Below are 20,170 nucleotides of genomic sequence, written 5' to 3' on the forward strand. Positions count from 1 at the left end.
TTTTTAATTTTAATATCCAATTTATCCACTTTTCTTTTTAAAAAATTATTTTTAATTGACTCATAATTGTATTAATATTATTTATGGGGTACAATATGGTGTTTTGATATGTGTTTACAATGTGGAATGATGAAATCAGGCTAATTAACAAATCTTTCACCTCACATACTTATCTTTTTTGGTGGTAAGTGTGATGCGCACTGTCTAGGGGATGGACACATTTGAAACTCTGACTTGGGGGGGTGTGGGGGGACAAGGGCAATATACATAACCTAAACTTTCGTACCCCCACAATATGCTGAAATAATAATAAAAAAATAAAATGAAATCTACTCTTTTAGCAATTTTGAAATACACCATGCATCATTATTTATTATAGTCACCATCCTGTGCAATGGATCACTAAAGCTTATTCCTCCTTTCTAACTGGAACTTTGATCAACTTATACCCTTTCCCCATCCACCCCTCTCCTGAGTCCCTGGTGAGGTCTATTCTCTCTACTTCTATGAGTTCAACTTTTTTATTTATTTTTATCTATTTATTATTTTTTTAAGATTAGTCAAGTGCAGTAGTGAGAAGAGGGGAGAGTAGTAGAACAAGGAGTTCAATCTGTAACTGACTGTGAACAATCAAGTGAGATAACTCGCTACCTTTGGACCAGCCGAGTTCAACTTTTTTTGATTCTGTGTATAAGTGAGATCATGTGGTATTTGCCTTCTGTGCCTGGCTTATTTCACTTAGCATAATGTCCTCCAGATTCACTCATCTTGTCACACATGACAGGATTACCCTCTTTTTAAAGGCAGAGCTGTATTTCAGTGTGTATATATACATTTTCTTTATCCATCCACTTTTCTTTTAAGATTATCATATTTTTTTGTTTTATTAAAGAAATATTTTCTTGTATTTACTTATGGAATATTCATGATTTTAGCTCTTATGTTGAGGTTTATAATCCATTTCTAATCAATTTTTGTGTATGGTGTGAAATAAGGGGTTGAGGTTCTTTTTATTTTCATGTAGATTTCTAATGTTTTCAAGCACCGTTCTCTGAAAAGACTATCCTATTCCTACTTAATTACCTGGCCCTCTTTAAAAAAATCAATTAATTATATATGCATAGGTCTATTTCTATGCTTTCTATTCTGTTCTTTTCATAGACATGTCTGTCCTCATGCCAATACCACAGTCTTGATTGCTAAAGCTTTATCCTTAGACTGGAAGTCAGTAGTTTAAGTCCATCAACCTTATTCTTCTCTTTCAAAACTTATTTGGTTATTTTATTTTTGGTTCATTAAATATACTATATTTGTACTTTATTCTATGATTTCAAAAATTATTCACATATGGACTTAGTGAAAATGTACTTTATAGAAAACTAAAATGAAAATAAGAATACACATATTGCACACAAAATAAACTGCTGAAATTGTAGGCATTGATTTAATCTGTACAGGTATGAAGGTGGTCATAAAATATTAGGTGGATTAATTTTCTTAAATCTGACAGCAGACCATGACTTAAAAAGTGTTAATGTTGAAATGTGGATGCAAAACTGTCTATTAATAAAACCATTTAATCTAATAGTGTTTGAACAGGACAAAATAAGTATTGTTTTTCTTTTACAGATAAAATTTTATTTTCTAAATCTATTTTCTGTGCACTCTCTCTCCCATTCAGAAAATTAGTTGTGCAGACTGATGAGGCAAAAAAATCAATTCCTTAAAAAAAGAAGCAAACTACAGCCTATTTACAAAACATGCAAAGGCAGAATTTTAAGTAGGTGTTACTGCAGAACTGGTTAAAAGTGAATACAGCTCAGTGACCAAATATACTTTTCCTTCTACAAATATAGGTCCTTCCTCCCCTCTTTCTGGAAGAAAGGCATTATCAGGGCATGGACTATAAAACAGCATACAATGCAAAGACAGAGACAAAGAAGTTTGCAAATTCTTATATTTCTAGCTGTTGAGACAGTATGTTTGAGAGCTGAGATTACCTACAGCGGCGAAACCACAGCCAGCTATTAAGCAGCCCGAATGCTACAGTAATTGAATACATGACCATTTCTCTCCTGGCACGTTCTTTGTTCTCCTCTTCTAGAAGATGTAGGCGTCTATTTAGCTTGATTATCTGTCGTCTTAACGAAGCTGCACCTCCAACAGTTATGTCTTCCTGAGTTCCTTTAATTGTTGTATCTGTGTTTGAAATGTCATACCTGACGTTGTCATGATGAGGATTAGAAGTGGCAGCAGGCCTGCCACATATGGCAGATCTCTGATTTTCTCCCAGCACATCTAAGATCTGTTGGTAAGCCCTAGGAGTAGAAGACTGGGTAAGTGACAAAATACCACGAATGGAGGAAAGATTAGCTCTATCTTCAGGTGACATCTGGGAAGCACAGATCCAAGCTTGTTATGGTGATGGTATCAGGGTAGAATCACTTCTGACTAACTGTCCATTGTGGTGAACAACATTATCATTCGTAGAGCACTCTCTTTTTAGCTTGCCAACTGCGCGGATTTCTTCATTTTGAGAGGTTGAAGGAGGTCTTTTCTAATCCAGAAAATCTAGCAGTCTTTCACTTGAAGTACATGAAGTGGTGGTTTTAGTGCCAGAGGTTTACAGGGAGTTGACTGAATAAGGTCAAGATGTGGTGGTCTTGAAAATGGAATGTTTTCATTGTTTCCTGATGCAACAATCCTCTTTGGAACCTGCATCATCATATTAGCATACATAACTTCTTGGAATTCTTGTTCCAGGTCAGCATTAAAGGTGCTAGCTTTAATTTTGGGGGGACCCTCATTTGCTGACTAATACCTGTGGTATATTCCATTTCATACCCAATTCAACTAATTTCTCCCATCTCAGCGGCAGTGGGAGAAGGAAATACTTTTCCACTCACCAAATGTGTACCAGCTACTGCTTGCTATTTGGCACTGTCTGCTCCTGTGCTTCATATTAAATCCTTTAACTTTCTTCAATGTGCATGTGCTGGATTTAGAGCCACTTTTGTTTCCCAGGGCCTGCAGAGGGTCCCTGTCTAGGGCCACTAGGGTGTGTGCTCTCAGAGGCTATTGGCCAAATGTAGAGAGGAGCTGGGGCAAAGCACTTGTCAGATTGGCCCATGGCAGACTGAGAGAGGCTTATTTGGATATTTTAAATCCTTTACATTTCCATTTAAATTTTAGAATAAACTTTTCAATTTCTACAAAACAACCTAGTGGGATTCAGATTGAGATTATATAGAATCTATTGATATATTTGGGTCATCCCTCTCTCCCTCTCTACTCACTATGACTACTTTTTCTTTTTTATAATTTTTAAATTTATTTTTATTTTTTTTAAATTTCAGCGACTACTTTTTCTTTACTGCATAACTTTGTGTTTTTCCTGGAATAAATAATTTTCTTATTTCTTTTGTTTGCTTAGTTTTCTACGTACCTACAAATACCACTTCCAGACTCTTCTTCATGCCTCCTCTCAATAAGTTTGAATACATTAGATATTCTACCAGTTTCATATTTGTTTCAGAGAAATCTCTCTTTAGACTTCTGATCTGCTTAAATATGGACAGCTTTCTTCCTAGACATGTTGAACACGTCATTCCAGAATCTCCCTTCCCTTTCCTACCATCTTAGGCATTCTATTTTTGTCTTCTTCTTGACTTGGTTCCTCTATTGCCTTTCTTGGTTTACTATCTTCCTCTTTCTTGATTTACTGTCCTTTTTCGTGGGCACATCCCCATATTTTCCCAAAAAAGAGGACATGGGAAGTAAAATTTTTCAGACTATGTGTATCTTTATTTTGGTCTCATGCTTAATTCACAGTCTCATTAGATGTAGAATTTTAGGTTGGAAATTATTTTTCTTTCAAATTTTGATGTAATTGTCTCATTGTTTTCTAGCTTCCAGCATTGCTGTGGAAAAATAAAATACCACAATCATTCTTGATCCTTTATATGAAAACTGACTTTTTGTTATTGTGGTGGTGGTTTTTCCATCTCTTTCTCTCTGGAAAGACCTTTTCTTAGTCCCAAGTGATTTAAAACCCTGCCTTGATATAGATCTATTTTCCTCATTTGTGATGAGCCCTTTCAAACTGGAAATTTAAAATTTTCAATTCTGGGAAAAGTTCTGGCATTATTTTGTTGATGATGTCTTCTCTTCTGTTTGTCTATATCTTGTATTTGTGGAAAACAGGATCAGAAGAGAAGACATCCGTTGCTCTTCTCCATAAGTCTTATAGACCTACTTGCCTCTTAAGCCATTTACATTCCCCCACAACTTTAAGAAAATTAAACTATAAATAAGAAAAGCAACAACAACTTTTTTAAAAGGAGCAATTTGTAAAACTTACAAACTCATAAGAATCCCTTAGCAAATGATTTAAGTGACTTTAATTTCCTTCTGCAAAATTAACACAGTTTATTCAGATTTAGATCTTCTGAACTGATACTTATCTTTTTTCCTCCTATTTTTAATTCCTTATACTTTTAGCTCTATTTTATGAGATATTTTCTCAATTTGTATTGAAGTTTTATTTTATTTCCAACAGCTCTTCAACTCTTTGTGTATTCTGAATATTCTTTTCTCATACCATCTTGTTCTCATTTCATGGATATAATATCTCTCTGTGGATATAAATAATCCTTTCATATAAAGTTTTCTCCTCTCTGCAGTTTGTTTCCTGTTTCTTTCTGTTTGGTTGTTTTGTTTACTTTGTTTCATATTTATCATATCTGATGACCCTTGACTATATGAATACAGTATACAGCTTAGTGCACATGGGTAGGGTTCTTTAATTGTGGGAGACACTATAATGTAATTTGCCTTATCTACTTCATTAGGAAATCCCTGATGGTAATATCTCCCCCAACCCTTGAATTGGTCAGATTCCCAAAAGAAGACCTTTACAATCTCTTCTGAGCATTTGGGAAGCTGAATGGGAAAAGAAAGCTGGCTGTGTCAACAGTTAATATGTAAATTTTCCTATATTCTCCATATGTTCATTATATATCTCTACTTTCAACTGTACCTGGTGCTCCCCAGTCCAGAGACGTGCTGTCCTCATTCACTACAATGAATAAACCTTCAGTCTTCTGCTTGGGTGAGGTAGGATCAGTCTCTTGACTGGAGAGGAGCCACTTTGGGACCCAACTTCTTCTTAAACAGATTTTTAATGAAACCTCCTGTTTTTAGCCTTACTTTAACCACAATTTCTACAGCTGCCACCAATCACTAAGCCCTTAGAAAGTTCAAAGGTGCAAACTGGATTGTTTCTTGGCTGTTTTGCTGCTGGCCTAGAATTCAGCTGAGTTGCACCTCTTAAGTCAGTTACCATCTATCTGTTTTCTGGCTTCCATAAATTTATTACTGTTGTCTTCTTTCTCTTGTCTTTGTTCTTGTGACTCTATGGCAGATGTAAATGTTTGTGTTCAGTTGCTCATCATTATCCAGAACAGTGCCCTCCTTTTGATTAAATTCATTATAATATTCATGTGTTTTCTGATGCATTTATTTCCTCCAATTGCTCCTGGTGTTCCTCTTTCCCCTCAATTTAGCCATATGTTTAAATGTGAAACCTCATTCATGATACCCACATAATGTTCTGAATGACAGTTGCAGATTCCAGTGCAACTGTAGGAAGAAACCATATGTCTGCACACACACACACACACACGTACACACAATGATTAGATTAAACTCCTACTTTATTTAGACAAGAACATAGAATCTTCTTGGAAATAAGGTGGCTACCTTTCCATTGCCTGCCCTAGCATCTCTTGGAAGCTTCCAGTTACATTGAGCATGCATAACTTGGGTATTGTTTTTGTTCTTTTGATCTGAGAAATTCATTTTTAAGCTATATCATAGTACCATTGAAGAAACATTTACACAAATAATGTTTGCCCTTAGAAGGAAATATTTAGAGATATCCTGGAACAGTAGAGGCAATCTAGAGGGTATATGGGCAAGTGATTCCTTAGCTAAACTCAGCATTAGCATGATCCCATACTCATTTAAAGTAAAACAGAGTGAGTGCCCAGATGTCTCTGGACATTGTCTGCATCCATCTTCCCAACTTTTTTCTTATTAGTCTGTCCACAGACTTTAATAGAATACCCCTTTTTCTGGAGTGGCTCTGATCCTATGTTTGGTCAAAGGATCATCTAGCATTAAAATTTAAAACAATCTCCCAAATGTGTGACCTTAGTGTTAATGGAATATGGCTATGTGGATGTCCAAATAAATCTTGTTATAGAAACCATTGACACCTATAGAAACTAGGCAATTATTGACTCATATAAGTGATATAGAAACTTGCAATTTTAAGGAGTTTTCCTTCACAGTTCACGTACTGCCAAATGGTCTTTCTCCCAGAAATACATTTTGATTTTATATAATAGAGCACAGTAAGATTCAGTTTAGTATGGATTCATCTAATTATAGAAGCTTCAAAGAATGTTACAAAGTGCATAAGACCTTCATGTAGTCTTATGGAGAGTGCTGCAAGGACCATAGTGATTGGTACAGTTTACTTGTAAAGAACACTTTTGTTAGCATCTAAATGACAAACATAAGTGAGTTCTAAAAGACCTACAATTTAAAAAAGTGGGTTATTTCTGTTTCTGTGAAGAATGTCATTGCTATTTTCATAGGAATTGCATTGAATCTGTACATCTCTTTGAGTAGTAAGGGCATTTTAACAGCATTAATTCCTCCAATCCATGAGCATGGGATATCTTTCCATTTATTTGTGTCCTTTTCAATTTATTTCATCAGTGTTTTATAGTTTTCATTGTAGAGATCTTTTACTTCCTTGGTTAAATTTATTCCTTAAGTATTTAAATTTTTTGTTGCTATTGTAAATAGAATTGTTTTCTTGATTTCTTTTTCAGATAGTTTGTTATTAGCATATAGAAATGCTACTGATTTTTTATATTGACTTTGTGTCCTGCAACTTTACTGGATTTATTTATTAGTTCTAACAGTTTTTTTGGTGGAGTCTTTAGGGGGTTCTATATATAAGATCATGTAATTTGCAAACAAGGACAATTTAACTTCCTCCTTTCCAATTTGGATGCTATTTATTTCTTTCTCTTGCCTAATTGCTCTGGCTAGGACTTCTAGTACAATGTTTAATAGGAGTGGTAAAAGCGGGCATCCTTGTCTTGTTCCAGATCTTAGAGAAAAAGCTTTCAACTTTTCCCCATTTAGTATGATGTTAGTTGTGAGTTTGTCATATGTGGCCTTTATCATGTTGAGGTACATTCCTTCTATACCGAATTTGTTGACAGTTTTTATTATGAAAGGATTTTAAATTTTGGCAGATGATTTTTCTGCATCTATTGAAATCATCATATAGCTTTTGTTAAATGGAATCATAAAAGACCCTAAATAGTCAGAGCAGTATTGAGCAAAAAGAACCAAGCTGGAGGCATCACACTACCTGACTTTAAAATATACTATAAAGCTATTAATTATTATTAATGCAATAACCAAAATAGCATGATACTGGCATAAAAAAAAACACATAGACCAGTATAACATAATAGAGAGCCCAGAAATAAATCCACACGTTTACAGCCAACTGATATTTGACAAAGGTGCCAAGGACATACATTGGGGAAAGGATAGTCTTTTCAATAGGTGATGTTGGGAAAACTGGATATCCACATGCAGAAGGACAAAATTGGATCTTTATCTCTCACCATATACAGAAATCAACTCAAAATGGATTAAAGACTTAAATGTACAGCCCCAAACTGTGAAATCACTAGAAGAAAACGTAGGAGAAGTGCTTTATGACATGGGTATGGTGAATGATTTTTTGGATAAGACCTCAAAATCATAGGCAACCAAAGTAAAATTAGACAAATGAGATTACATCAAACTAAAAGCTTCTGCACAGCAGAAGAAACAATCAGCAAAGAGACATCCTGCAGAATGGGAGAAGATATTTGCAAACTATACACCCAATAAGGGATTAATATCCAAAATGTATAAGGAACTGAACTCAATAGCAAGAAAACAAATAACCTTATTAAAAAATGGGCAAAAGACCTAAATAGGTACTTCTCAAATGAAGATATACAAATGGACAACAGGTACATAAAAAATGGTCACTATCACTAATCATCAGGGAAATGTAAATCAAAACCACAATGAGATATCATCGCATACCTGTTAGAATGGCTATTAACACAGAGACAAAATGTAAGTGTTGGTGAGGATGTGGAGAAAAAGGAACCCTTACACACTGTTGCTGAGAATGTAAATTAGTATAGCCACTATGGAAAACGGTATTGAAGTTCCTCAAAAAACTAAAAATAGAACTAGCATATGATCCAGCAATCCCACCACTGGGTATATCCAAAGGAAATAAAATCAGTATATTGAACAAATATCTGCACTCTCATGTTTATCATAGCACTATTCACAGTAGCCAAGACATGGAATCAACCTAAGTGCACATCACAGTTGAATGGATAAAGACAATGTGGGGCTGGGCATTGTGGTATATGCCTGTAGTCCCAGCTACTTCGGAGGCTGAGGCAGGAGATCACTTGAGCCCAGGAGTTTGAGGTTGCAGTGAGCTATGATGACGCCATTGTACTCTAGCCAGGGTGACAGAGTGAGACCCTGTCTCAAAAAAAAAAAAGACAATGTGGTATATATACACAATGGAATATAATTCAACCATAAAAAGAAGGAAATCTTGACATTTGTGACAACATGGATGGAACTGGAGGACATTATGTATTAAGTGAAATAATCCAGACACAGAAAGACAAATGGTGCATGATCTCACTCATATGTGGAATCCAAAAAAGCTGATCTCATAGAAGGAGACAGTAGAATGGTAGTTACCAAGGGCTAGGGGGGTTAGGGAGGGGGAAAGGGAAATATTGGTAAAAGGATACACAATCACAGATAGGAAGAGTAAAAAAAATTGCACTTACAAGTAGAACTACCATTTGATCCAGCAATCCCATTACTGGGCATCTACCCAAAAGAACAAAAGATATTCTATAAAAAAGACATCTGCACTAGAATGTTTATAGCAGCACAGTTCACAATTGCAAAGATGTGGACACAACCCAAGTGCCCATCAATACATGAATGTATTAATAAAATATGGTATATGTATACCATGGAGTTCTACTCAGCCACAAAAAAGCAACGGTGATCTAGCACCTCTTCTATTATCCTGGATAGAGCTGGAACACGGAAAAACAAGCACCACATATATTCACCATCAAATTGGTATTAACTGATCAACACTTAAGTGCACATATAGTAATAACATTCATTGAGTGTCGGGCAGATGGGAGAGGAGAGGAAGGGATGGCTATATACATACGTAATGGGTGCAGTGTGCACCATCTGGGGGATGGACATGCTTGAAGCTCTGACTGAGGTGGGGCAAGGACAATATATGTAACTTAAACATTTGTACCTGTCTAATATGCTGAAATAAAAAAGTTAAAAAAATTGTACAGAATAGGCAATATATGGAAACAGAAACTTGACAAGTGATTGCCTGGGGCTGGGGGTTGTTGGGGGAGAGGATAGAAGAGGATGGAGAGAAATGGGGAATGACTACTAATGGTTATGGAGTTTCTTTATTGGATGATGAAAATGTTCTAAAATTGGTTATGGCAATGGTTGCACAGCTCTGTCAACATACTAAAAACCATTGGATCACACATTTTAAATGGTGACTTGTATAATATGTGAATTATATCTTAATAAATCTATTAAAGAAACAAAATCAGAGTGTGTCATCAAGCTATAAATAGCTCGATAATTTATAGTTTTTCATAAATTAAATGAATATAATGTGTGACCAAAAGGAGTAAGATGAATATTATCCATTAAAAAAATTGCCTCTTCAAATTGCTGTTTAAACAAAGCCTTTTTTCCCTCTTTGGTATAGAGATGATAAACTCAGAAAGTTTTGCCCCAGCAGAGCTTGGTGAGCTGTAGCCATTGTGTAAATGGCGACTAAAGAGGAGTTCACTCATGAGCCAAGGAATACTGAATTCACATGCCCCAAATTTTACTCCTTGCCCTGAAATTCCCTTTAGCAAGTTTACGTGTCCTGCATGTTTGGAAGTTGAATCAAAGTTAAATAATCAACAGTATTATGGGTTCTTGAGGCATTTAGTCTTTTTGGCAAATTGGATTTTTCTCATTTGAACTCTCAGCCCACATGTAAGGAGTTTGGTCTAAGTCTGTGCTCTCATGTTAAGGAATAAGCAAAGTTCATTCCCATGTTGTTCTTTCCTACAGGATGGCTGTTACTAAGTTAATATAATTCTTTACACTTGAATGTTCTGACTCGGGGGGATGGGGGTGGGGGAGGGGATGGGTGTATACCTACATGATGAGTGCGATGTGCACTGTCTGGGGGATGGACACGCTTGAAGCTCTGACTCGGGGGGGATGGGGGGGCATGGGCAATATATAGATCCTAAACTTTTGTACCCCCATAATAAGCTGGAATAAAAAAAATAGCTAGTATTATATGTTTTAGGAGTCTGAATCAAAATGTAAGAAAACATCCTCAAATCAATGTCTTTCAAACTTTTTAAAGAGAACAAACCCAGACTCAAATTTCAAGATGACATTTTTGAACAAACTACACAAGCTATATTTTCTGCTGCTTTGTAAGAGTATTTTTTGCAACTTCTTGTGTCAATTATGTGGCGTACATGGCCTGTACTCAAAGCTACCATTCAAGCTTATGCTTGACCTCTTGTAAAAATGTCCTTACGCACCTTTGCAGTGACTGAATCTATACATGGCCTATGATTCATCAGTATTCATATTTTAATTAGTTCCAAGACTAAACATAGAATTGAAGAAATTTTTTAACCTGTAACATACATATCTCAGTTGATGGTGTGCATTTCCAAAGTTGTATATCACATTCAGAAAAAGATTTGAATGAAAGGGCAAAAAGGGAGTGTTTTTTTTTAAATCCAAATCCTGATGCCATTTGCTGGAAGATTTATAGCTAAAAAAATCCATCCATAGTAATTTGACAATCAATTTGCCCTCTGCTCTGCATTATGCATACTTAAGATATATTTAATGTCTTTGGGCTCCTTTCCAATATTACAAGGACCCAGTTATGTTGGTTTCTCTCTTTATTTTAAGGTTCTATTTTCAAAACAGCTTCATAGCTGGGAAGAAATGAAAAAGTTTTCAAATTAAGTCTAGAGCATATTATATAAGTTCCTTTTTAAGAATACTACCTTCTCAAATTTTTATAGGTCTAGCGATGCCAGCAATTTGTAGATATAGGTCTTCACCCTCATTTTACAGATGAGGGCACTTAGTCCCAGCTAGAAATGTATCAGGCAAGATGTGTGTCTGTTTTTGGCAAAACAACTTTAAAGGATATAAACCATAGCATGAATGTACCAAACTGATATAGCAGTATAGCTCTAATTTTTGAGTTATTTGTTAGCACACAATAAATGCTAAGAAAGGAAAAAATTATATATAATATATAAATATATATAAAATTATATATGTATAATCAAATTTTAGAAGAGGCTAATTTGACTATTTGGACTCTGAACATTCCTACTCTACATTCTTAAGAGTAACACCAAAAACTGGATATGAGGTTTGAATGCTACCCAAAGTTTGTAAAGAACTAGCTTTGAGAATTCAGTTCTGCAGACATTTATTAATGCCTGCCATGTGCAAGGCATGGCGCCATATGCTAAGGGGGTATTGAATTTGCTTTAACAAACAATCCCCAAATCTCAGTAACTAAACACTTAAGTCACAATCCAATGCAGTTAGCAAGTGTTGGCAGATGCTGGGGTGACCCAGGTTTTATCCAGTCTCTGGCTCCATGTGACAGACTGGCTAGATTCTCAGCAAACCCAGCTAGTGTTGAAGATGGCAGAGTAATTTAGTCTGAGTAAGTCAGACACAATTGTGTGCTGGAGCTGTTTCATCTAGGTGTGCAAGAGCCAATGGTTAGCATCTCTTCCTAACGCAAGGTTCAGTGATATTGGTTTTGGTAGCTTGAAATTGGCCATGGTGGGTGTATTTATACCACAGAAATCAGCAAATTCTACAAATAGGGGTTTTGTGTTTTGTTTTATTTTATTTCATTTGGACACCCAATTGCTAAATGTTTACTAGCACACAATGGATTATATGAGCTGCTGTTACAAACAATCCCAGTATCTCAGTGACTTGATAGAATAAACTTTTATTTCTCCCTCACATCACAGTGTAATACCAGCTGACAGGGGCACTCTGCTCCAAGGCAATAACTCAGGCATCAAACTCCTTTCACTTGGACTCCACTATCTCCACATAGCTTCACAGTCACCTTGGGATATCTGTTTATAGACAGGGGGTAGGTGGAGGGAACACAGAGAAGGCTCACTACTTTTTAATTGCCTGAACCCAAAAGTGACACATCATTTCCACACACTTTAGTAATAAGAACTAATCACAAGATCTTACCTAGATGTGAGAGAGACAGCAAATGTTTGACAGTGAAGGGTAGCAGAGGAAGTAACACCTTCATGGGATTGAACGGATGAGAAAAAATTTTTTTTCTGGATTCAGAAAGACCTGAATTCAGGAAGCACTCATTATGTTGAACAAGTCCTCCTTGTAAATTTCACCATTCTATTGATCAAAACAAGTCATAAGATCAGACCATATGTAAGAGGAGGGGGAAGAAATGCCACCTCTTGATGGGAGAAGCAGCAGTGTCACATTGCAAAGGGGTGTGGATGCAGGAAAGCATGATTCATAGGAGGACATTTTTAATAATCTATACAACCTCCTACCAGCAGGATCCCAGCAACCTGGCCTGCCTTCTGTTCTTCCACATACACTCCTTGAAGCCATTTTGTGACTTTGGCTATCTGTCATGGTGGCCCTAGAGTTCACTCTAATTTGCCTGTGGCCTGAAAGACTTGGGGAGAACCCAGAATTTTTCCCCAACTTAAATATGCTGACTATGTCTTAGGTCTCTGCTTTTACTCTGTTTTGTGTTCTAACAGTTTATCTATTGGTCCTTTCCTCTTTACAGGTTACTGACTTCTTGAAAGCAAGGCCTGGGTCTTACCCGCCTATGTATCTCTGACATTGTTAAGCACAGCTTTGTACATATCAGACTTCAATAAATGTTGATTCAAATTGACCATCCCCAACTTTTATCAGCCTTTTCTATACAATCTTCCCCAATAGAGAATTATTTCTGATTATAATTCAAGAAAAGAAAGCAAGTGAAACAATACTGAAGTATCCTAGGGAATTTCTAAAAACTGTTCTTTGTTTCTAACCACACTGTTTGTCACAGGCAAATACCATCCTTCATCTGGTATCTATGCCTGTGGTTAGGCTTCTAAGAGCAGCCCAAGAAGACCAAATACTTAGCGGGTACTGGATGAAGGAACAGGAAGAATCAGAATCAAAACTTTCCACAACTGGTTTTTCCAAAAACACAAGGGAATGGAGCCTCAATATTGTAAAGGGCTATGAGCCCAGTGTGGGAAAACATTACACAAGAACAGTGAAAGAAAAAATAGCTTGCATAGCATTGCCCAACCACACACACACCTCTGACTCCCTCCCCTAGCCAGAAGTGACTGTAGAATATGTTGATGCCATTAGGAAAATTGTAGTGATTCCAGCTATGTTCTGCTTGATTTCAGTGCTGCCTCATGACCCTATCAGCTGAAAAATGTGCATCAATATACTTGCCACTAATTCTGATGCAGACTTTGTCTTTTTGATGTGTTTGTTGACCCCCTCCACTCTGGCGAGCACCTGCTCGTTCCAAGGCAAGGCAGTTTCAGATGAGTTCCGTACCTCACCCACTCAATTAAATTGGATATTCATGTAGTTTCTCCCTTTTTCCAGCCCTACTTGTGATTTGGGGAATTAGCCAAGCCTCTCAATCTGCTTGTCTATAAAATTGGGCTATCCATTTACATAAAAGATAAAATCTGTGAAATTTGCTGTGATTTTCTTTTCAGAGATGACCTAGCTTGGGATTTTAGGCCTTGCCCATTCCCACAGGCTGAGACGAACTTCTGGAGGAGTAGCTCCCCCTACCCCAAGGTTCTCTCTGGAACAGAAATAGCCCACCTTCCATCCTCCTCCCCAATTATTCTTGTCTTGCTGCCTACAATGGATTGAATGCTTGTGTCCCCACAAAATTCATATGTTGAAATTCTACCCCCCACCAAGGTGATGGTATTAAAAGGCAGGACATTTGAGAGATGATTAGATCATGACTGGGATTAGTGCCCTTATAAAAGAGACCCCAGAGAGCTCCCTTGCCTCTTTCCTATGTGAATGAGGACATAGCAAGAAGGTGCCATCTACGAGGAAGAGAGCTCTCACCAGATACTGAATCTGCCAGTGCCTTGATCTTGGACTTCCTAGCCTCCAGCTCTGTGAGAAATAAATTTCTGTTGTTTATAAGCCACCTAGTCTATGGCATTTTGTTATAGCAGCCCAAATGGACTAAAACACTGAGCAAATTTTACTTAGCTATGTAATTTTTTATTTTTCTTTTCTGTTAGCTGTTTGATGCCTTTTAATTATAGTCATTTGCATTTGAATCAAACACCTTTAAAATCAGTGGAGTGTCCATGTATGTGAACTATTTACCATAAGCCATTGATTCAAAACAGAAAAAGCATTATCTATAGAAACTCTATACCACTACCATATAATCACTGTATTTTTAATAGCTTTATTAGAGTATAATTTGATATGAAATATGCTGCACATATTTAGATTGTTCAATTTAATAAGTTTTCACATATATGAAAACCATGATACCATCTCCACAATCAAGATAATTAACAGATTCATCACCTCTAAAAGTTTCTTCCTGCCCTCTTATATTCCCTTCCCCCTATTGCCCTTCCCAACCATCCCCAGGCTGGTAGGAACAGGCACTATTTACTGTTTCTGGCTCTGGGTGAGCACTGGATATTGTTTCCTCTAAAACTTTCAGGTGGTTCTTTCCCCAATCTTGCATAGTTTCCTCACATGCATGTGCTGATTAGTATTCCATTGAATACTCAAGGGCACCATCTATAGCAATCCTGAATTTTTTCTCTTCTCTTTATAGTGCCAACTCTAGTTGCCTTGGTCACCCCAGATTCTCAATTCCATTTCTTCAATTCAGGGCGTTTTCTGGGCCCTCTGAGTTCCCCTTCCTTGCACTATGACCTGGACACTTTCTCCAGGCAGTAAGCTGAGGTGATTGTAGGGCTCACCTACTTTGTTTCCTGTCTCTCAGGAATCACTGTCTTTATTTGCCTGATGTCCAGTGTCTTGAAAACCATTTTTTTCATATATTTCATCCAATTTTTTAGTTGTTTGAGATGGGAGGACAAATCTTCTCCCTGGTATTCCATCTTGGCTAGAAGAGGGATTTGCTCATAGTACTTTTTTGCTATAAAATTTAAGGGGCAATACAATTCCCACTAATAAAATGTAGGAAAATTTTTTCATAAGTTCAGTAAGCAAATTTGGAAGGTAAATTTAATTTCTCAACTTCTTAAATATAGGCGCATGGGAATATTAAGAAGATAAATATCCATTATAATTGTGTTTGAAGGAAAATAGATGAATTAAATAAAAGATTAGAAGTGAATGAATGAGAATGTGATTTCTGATTTCTTTTCCCTTTTCTTCATTTTCTTACTGTGTCTTCTCTCCAGTGTCTTCCTACTCCTCTACATTTAAACTTTACCACTCAACCCACCCATTTATCCATCTACTAGTCCATTTATCAAATGTTACTGAGTACCAGGGATAAAATGAATTGTAAGACAGGAAACCTTCTGCAACGTGTTCAAATACAGTGGGTGGGAATTCTATTATTGTAGAGGCCTGAATAAAATGCTGAGGCATTGTGGAGGGCAGAGTCATTAACTTGGGGCAGGGCTGGGGAACAGATCAAGGAAGGCTTCTCCCAGGAGGATACATTTGAAATGAACATTTAAGAGTGAGTAACATTTGGCTGCATCGAGATGGGAAAGGGGAGACATTTGAGAGAGAGGGCATGGACTAGGCCAAGGTGAGTATGGGGAAAAGGTCAGTCCTATTTTGGGAGTGATGAATAGCTAACCATAGTTGTGGTCTAAGGGTTGGAGGATAAAGTGGCAGGAAATTAAGCGGCAGAGGTGGTTGGAGCCATCCTAAGTACTGTAAGTGCCAAGCCAGTAAGTCTGGATTGTAATCTTCCAATAGCCTGAGGTTTCATAGCATGGAAATGACATGATCAGATGTGAGTTTTGGACTCTCTAGGGGATGCAGGTGGCAAGAAGTCTCCGCAGGAGGCTGCTGAAGTCATCCAAGAAGGATGTAAGTGCCTGAACTCAGACAGGGAGGATGCAGACTAATCCAAGAGACATTTCTGCAAGAGAATTGGCAATGTGAAGTGACCAATTGCATTCTGAGAATGAATGAGAAGCAGACTTGAGGATAAATGCCTCTAGGTTTTCCACTTTGAGAGAATTGGCAGATGTCATGTCATTAACTGAGATGGAGACAGAAGGCAGAATAGGGTTGAATTAGCTTTTAGTCCCACTGAGTTTAGGGTTTTATGGACCACTCAGGTAGAGAGTTATAGGAGGCAATTGGACCTCAAGAGAAAAGTTTGAGAGTCAGTGGCATAATGTCATAGTTAGAACAGTCACAATTGGTTTGATCATAGTACATAGAATGAGAAGAAAATAATATGACATTCTCATTCTCTGAAAAACTTTAATGAAGAACTTTGTACTTCAAATATCTATCAAGCAAAGATATTCACACAGTCTGATTTCTAAGTATCCCAGTGCAGAAGATAAAATTCTGCCATAAAATTCTCTCAGTGAGCAAAGGGATTTAAGGTATTCTCATTAGCTCTCATGAATTCTAAAATTTTATGCAGTATAATAATGTTCTTCAGAGAAAATGAAAAAATCAGACACAGGCATATACCGTCACAGACTTTCTAAGCAGGGACCACTGGAACAGAAAAGTAAGAAGGGTGTCTGACAGAGATTCTCAGGAGTCAGTGCTGAACCCTTTTCAAAGACTTGCTATTTTAAGGTCAGCTCTGATTTAAATATTCCTGGTACTGAATAAGCAGGGGAACTTGGGAAAGCCTGAGTCACCCTCACACCCTCAACTGGCTTCATAAACCAAGACACATTCTGACTTGGCCATTTTATGAGCCCGTGAAAGTGAATCTATTTGAGGAAGAAGTGATTTGGTTTGACCTTTAAGCAGTGGAAAAGAAAACACTTGCCACTTCCGGTGGACTTCCTCAGAGGAAGCTCTGCCTCAGACAGTAGAACCCCATTGGCATTTCCCAGTCTCCTGAAATGTCAAAAATATTGGCTACAACATTTGTATTCATGAGGACTACATGTTTGAGTATTATTGGTGGACAACTTCATTAATGCCAGTCAGTCTATAGCTCCTACCAGTCTGTAGCTTTCCTTCCTTAACTCAGGTATCCAAGATGAACAGACAGTGTTATATATTTTGAGGAAGCTCCTGGAAGCTCTCTTCTCCCAGGGCAAAAGATGTAAGCAGAGACAATGAAGACACCAGTTTTCTTGAATCCTAACCCAGTCCCCTAGACATGGCATGGTCCGATTCCTATATTCCAGTGTCAGACATTCCACGGCAGGGCCATTTACTTTCCAGACTGAGACAAAATTTGGTGGGTTTTGTGTCTCTCAGGGAATTAGACAACATCAAGAAACTTCTTGCTGTAGTGCTACTTGGAGCGAATGATTCTTAAGTACATCACAGATTACAAAATGGCCAAGATTTGACATTGCATGCTTTAAAAGTTTTCTTCTTTATGTTACTAGAAGTTGTTGGTGGAAATAAAATACACCACGATAACTGTCTTCATAAGCCTGTAGACTTGCAAACACAACCCTGAGAGGAGAGAGTGTTGTCACCCATCCCAGAATATTTGGAAGGTACTTGATGAGGCAGAAGCTAATTTTTAAAGAGCTCAGAAATTCTTGGTAAGTGGAACCTGTCCTGGAAACCAAGGCTTTCTGGCTTCTGGGAAAAGAGTGCTTGAAAACAATGGTGGATGGGCAGCTATAGGCCATGTCTACAGATGTCCAGTGTGAGGTTTCCGCAATGAACTCCTTGACTGAAATGCACAGAATGCTCAATGGAATAAAAGCCTTGAGTCTTTTGTATCCAAAATTAACTCTGTGGAACAATTAGTCACCTTGACAGCTCACACTCAAAAGACCACTACCCTTGTTCCAAACTGCTACTGATCCCTGAACTTCCACTACCAGTTAATCCCCACTCTCCCTCTTCTTGGGATTTATGGAAGAAAAACATGTGCCACTAGCAGGGTGTGAATTAATTGATCAGATTTATTCCCTAGTTGATTTCTGGGCCATTGGTTGGGAAAGAAGAAGGTGAGGAGCCCCAAATAAAGCCACCTCCTCTACAATTTTGCTTATTATATAGCCTGATTAGACATTACCCTAGAAGTGAGAATGTCTTACAATATATTAATTTTGGTGGCCATTTTATTGGATATTTACTATGTGTCAGGTTTTGTGCTAAGCATTTTATGAACACTGTCTTAGTCCATTTTGTGTTGCTATAAAGGAATACCTGAGATTGGGTAATTTATAAAGATAAGAGGTTTATTTTGCTCATGGTTCTGCAGGCTGTACAAGGAGCATGGTGCCAACATCTGCTTCTGGTGAGGGCTTCAGGGAGCTTCCAATCCAGGCAGAAGGTGAAGGGGGAGCAGGTGTGTCATATGGTGAGAGAGGGAGCAAGAGAGAGAGGAGGGGGTACCCATGCTTTTTTAAACAACCAGCTCTTGAATGAACTAATAGAGTGAGAACTCATTTATTACCTTCAAGAGGACACAAAGCCATTTATGAGGGATCTACCCCCATGACTCAAACACCTCCTACTTGGCCCCACCTCCAGCATTAGGGATTAAATTTCAACATGAGAGTTGGAGGGGTCAAATATCCAAACTATTTCAAACACTATTCTTACATAAAGTCCTGAAATATGAATGATATGACTATTTTACAGATAAGGAAACTAAGAGTCCCTGAGATTAAGTGACTTAACCAAGGTCACTGAGACTGAAACCTAGGTCTGTATAACTCCATTGTCCTACTTTTCCTAGACTTTTGTTACATATTTAACAAGTTGTCTTTTTCACAGACTGAGTGGCTTAACAGCAAACATCTATTTTCTCACAGTTCTGGAGGCTTAAAGTCTGAGATCAGGGTGCCAGCATAGCAGGGTTCTGGTGAGGGCTATCTTCCTATATTGCCTTCTTATTGTATCCTCACATGGTCAAAAGAGAGATCATCAATCTCATGTCTCTTATGAGGACACTAATCCCATTCAGGAGGACTCCACCCTCATGATGTAGTCACCTCCCCAAAGCCCATCTTCCAAATACCATCCCATTGGTAATTAGGGCTTCAACATATGAATTTGGGGGGGGACACAAACATTCAGTCCGTAGCACCAGTCATAATGATGGTTTTTTTTTTTTCCATACTTAAAACTAGAGCTCCCCCTCAAACAACTTTTACATGCTTTTCCACTAGTGTTTATGGGTTTTCATGTATCCATTCTCACTGTTTAATTCAGTCTCCCTTGGGGACAACTTTTGCCCCCATTCACTTGTACATACTGTTTGCTTCAGCCAAACTAAACTATTTCATTTTCCCACACATACCTCACACTTTCCAATGCGTGTTCTTTTACAAAGGTAGAAAGATGGGGATGATGGGTAGAAAGAATTGCATGGTGTCTGTCTTTTGCTCATTGTTGGGACTGCTTTAAGGAGAGCTGTGTCAGACATGAGAAACAGGACACATCCCTGTGTATGATCCTGGAGGGTAAAAGGCCATTATCTCCATTTCTTTGTAGAATCAATAAAGCTTTGATCCCAGGGGTCAGAAGGGACCATGACACCATCATGGCCTCCATTGTAATAGCTTTGGGGACACTAGAGATAAGCACCTGGGAAGGAACATCATACTCAGAGGGGTAGCGGCTCTACAGACTGGATATGACTGGGGTGCTGCCCCTTTCAAAGTGTTTGATAAAGACCAGAATGGAAGAATAAGAGAGGACAGTATGT

General features: G+C 37.7%; 1 pseudogene; it reads right to left on the reverse strand.

Moving 5' to 3' along the window:
* Window positions 1-1,996: 1,996 nt before the first annotated feature.
* Window positions 1,997-2,867, reverse strand: LOC123628267 (annotated as a pseudogene).
* Window positions 2,868-20,170: the final 17,303 nt, after the last annotated feature.

Source organism: Lemur catta, chromosome X (genome assembly GCF_020740605.2).
Source record: "Lemur catta isolate mLemCat1 chromosome X, mLemCat1.pri, whole genome shotgun sequence".
Taxonomy (NCBI): domain Eukaryota; kingdom Metazoa; phylum Chordata; class Mammalia; order Primates; family Lemuridae; genus Lemur; species Lemur catta.